This window comes from Arachis ipaensis, chromosome B05, assembly GCF_000816755.2.
Source record: "Arachis ipaensis cultivar K30076 chromosome B05, Araip1.1, whole genome shotgun sequence".
Classification (NCBI taxonomy): Eukaryota; Viridiplantae; Streptophyta; class Magnoliopsida; order Fabales; family Fabaceae; genus Arachis; species Arachis ipaensis.
The window spans coordinates 10,292,878-10,296,127 of record NC_029789.2 but is presented as its reverse complement, the minus strand read 5'-3'; the positions used below and the strand labels follow the sequence as shown (position 1 = coordinate 10,296,127).

Genomic DNA, 3,250 nt, shown 5'->3' with positions numbered 1-3,250 from the left:
CGTGTCCAGCCACCGCCGCACCTCTGCCGCCGAGAAGCTCCACTGCCGCCACTGAGATTCACCATCGGTAAGGGTTTTTAAGTTTGGTTTACCTTCATTTAAGATTCCGAAAACCTTATTGTCTCTGCGTGTTGGTTTTAGTCACCGTCGAAGAAGCTTCAGCCGCCACCGTCGATTGTCACTGGGGAACAACCATCGTGCCTCTGGTCGCCGAAATCACGGACTAGAGAGAAGGGGGTTGCCTCTCCTATTGCTGCTATTTCGTTCTTTTATCGTAAGCGGTCTTTGTTTCCAGTTCCATTGAATTCATTTCTGTTTTCGATTCCATTGAGTTTAAATTCTCTATTTTGCTGTAACCATGGTCACTGTTGCTGGAATTACTGACGCCGCTCTCGGTGCTGATTGGATTAACCACCATAGCTATTCTGCATCACCTTCACTTTCCATTATTTCTGTCAGGTCCCGTTCTTGCCGGTGTTGGCCATTGGATTTGTAACAGCTCCAACTTTTATTTTCCTCTTGATTCGGTGAGTTTTTCTTGTTTTGGAACTCTCGCTGTTAGCGATTCGTTATAGTTTATTGAGGATTTTGCAATGCTATTTGCTATTTGATTGAGTTTCGATTATTTCTTGTTGCGATTAGAGTAACTATGGTTGTTGCAAAAGTGGTTTGGAGCCGCGGTTGTGGCTGCCGCTGTGATGAGCCAGGGGAAAAAGGGATTCAACGCGTTTAATTATGCGGATTGCGAATAATTGAGGTAGGGTTTTTCTTAAAATCTATTTTATATTACAGAGTTGTGATAAATAGATATTGATGCAAAAAGATATATTTCTGTGATTATATTTGTTTTGTGGATGTGATGGTCTGTTGGACTGGATTATTGGGTGCTTGATTGCTTGAGTGAAGTACGATTGTTGATAAGAAATGGATTTGAAAAGTTATTTACTTAATTATTAGGAAAAGTGATTTTTCTTGGTTTGAAGTTAAAGCGGTTTGATTTTGAGTCGGTCTGATTTTATAAATAACTTAATACTTGAGCTAGTTTGACTTTAAAAAGAGTTTTATTATTGGAATTGGTCTGATTTGAAAATAATTTGATGCTGGAATTGGTCGAATTTTGGAAAGTGATTGAGATTTGGAAATGGTTGAGAAATGGTTTGAGAAATGTTTGGATGGGACCCATAAAGGGTGGCAGTGTCCGAGTTTTAAAGGAAATACTGCCGAAATTTTATAAAATTGGAAGTTTTATTTGAAGTAGTTAATTAAAAAGATTTGTTTTTAAACATTATATGTTTAAGATTGATTTATTTATCAAAGAAAGAATTATGTTTGAAATTGGGATTGTTAATGAATGGGATGGAACGAAGGATGATGAGGATTGATGAGGATTTTCTTTGAAATATGGTTTTTGAATGAATTTGAAAATGAGATTTGGATTGATGAATGATTATGATGTTGAGAATGTTGAGATATGATCTTTGAATTATTCATATGGCTTATGAATTTGAAATATTTGAGATACGAGGTTCCCTAGATTAAGTGCCGTGGCTTGCCACCATGTGTACCAGGTTGAAAACTCGATACTCTGTTGACCCTACGACGTAAGTGTGACCGGGCACTATATAAATTCTCGGGAATGTTACCCCCATTGAGCAATATTGATTATTTGAGAAAAAGCTATGCATAGACTCTTGGGGATGCACGTCAGGGGACAGTTGATGAGCGGACAATTTATACGCTTTTTGACATTATTTTTAGTATGTTTTTAGTAGGATCTAGTTACTTTTAGGGATGTTTTTAATAGATTTTGTGTTAAATTCACATTTCTGGACTTTACTATGAGTTTGTGTGTTTTTCTGTGATTTCAGGTATTTTCTGGCTGAAATTGAGGGACTTGAGCAAAAATCAGATTCAGAGGTTGAAAAAGGACTGCTGATGCTGTTGGATTCTGACCTCCCTGCACTCAAAGTGGATTTTCTGGAGCTACAGAACTCGAAATGGCGCGCTTCTAATTGCGTTGGAAAGTAGACATCCAGGGGCTTTCCAGCAATATATAATAGTCCATACTTTGGCCAAGAATTGACGACGTAAACTGGCGTTCAACGCCAGCTTTCTACCCAAATCTGGCGTCCAGCGCTAGAAAAGGATCCAAAACCAGAGTTGAACGCCCAAACTGGCACAAAAACTGGTGTTCAACTCCACAAATAGCCTCTGCACGTGCAACACTTAAGCTCAGCCCAAACACACACCAAGTGGGCCCCGGAAGTGGATTTATACATCAAAAACTTACTCATGTAAACCCTAGTAGCTAGTTTATTATAAATAGGACCTCTTACTATTGTATTAGGCATCTTTGGACGCCTGGTTCTTAGATCAGAGGGGCTGGTCTCTCGGCCATGCCTGGACCTTTCACTTATGTATTTTAAATGGTAGAGTTTCTACACTCCATAGATTAAGGTGTGGAGCTCTGCTGTTCCTCAAAGATTAATGCAAGTACTACTGTTTTCTATTCAATTCATCTTATTTCTCTTCTAAGATATCCATTCGCACCCAAGAAAGTGATGAAGGTGATGATTATGTGTGACGCTCATCATCCTTCCCCCTTATGAACGCGTGCCTGACAAACACTTCTGTTCCACATGAATTAAGATCAAAGCACCAAGCTTTGGAGCCATTACCAGGGATTGTTCGAGCCTGGACATCACAAGTTCGTGCACCAAGTTTTTGGCGCCGTTGCCGGGGATTGTTTGAGTTTTCGGCAAGCTTATTGGTCCGGTAACATCAGTGCCAGATTCCCTTTTGATCCGGCAACAGCACCAAGTTTTTGGCGCCGTTGCCGGGGATTGTTTGTGTTTGGACAACTGACGGCTCATCTTGTTGCTCAGATTGGGTAATTTTCTTTTCGTTTTCTTTTCAAAAATTTTTCAAAAATATTTTTCTAAAATTTTCTCATCTGTTTTCGAAAAAAATAAAAATATTTTCAAAAATAAATTATTCTATGGCTTCAAAATTTTTAAGAATGAATTCTAGTGTTTCATGAAATATGTTGAATCATATCTGGCTGTAAAGCCATACCCAAACTACTTTGGGATTGGTATTCAACTAATCACTCCAGCCCATGTAATTATATGTTGCAGCCTGGCTGGCTGTAAAGCCATGTCTATTCCTTTGGGAATGAGTATGTTGGGCTTGTCATGTCTGAATTACACTCATATTTTTATTAAAGCTTGGCTGGCTATTAAGCCATGCT

The 3,250-nt window shown here is 39.0% G+C and overlaps 1 long non-coding RNA gene across 1 annotated transcript in view; it reads left to right on the top strand.

The window, feature by feature from the left end:
- Positions 233-3,250, top strand: part of LOC110271750 — a 13,071-nt gene continuing 10,053 nt past the window's right edge. The window contains exons 1-2 of the long non-coding RNA XR_002362379.1: positions 233-527; positions 643-757. This is a non-coding gene — a long non-coding RNA (uncharacterized LOC110271750). The remainder of the gene's footprint in view (positions 528-642; positions 758-3,250) is intronic.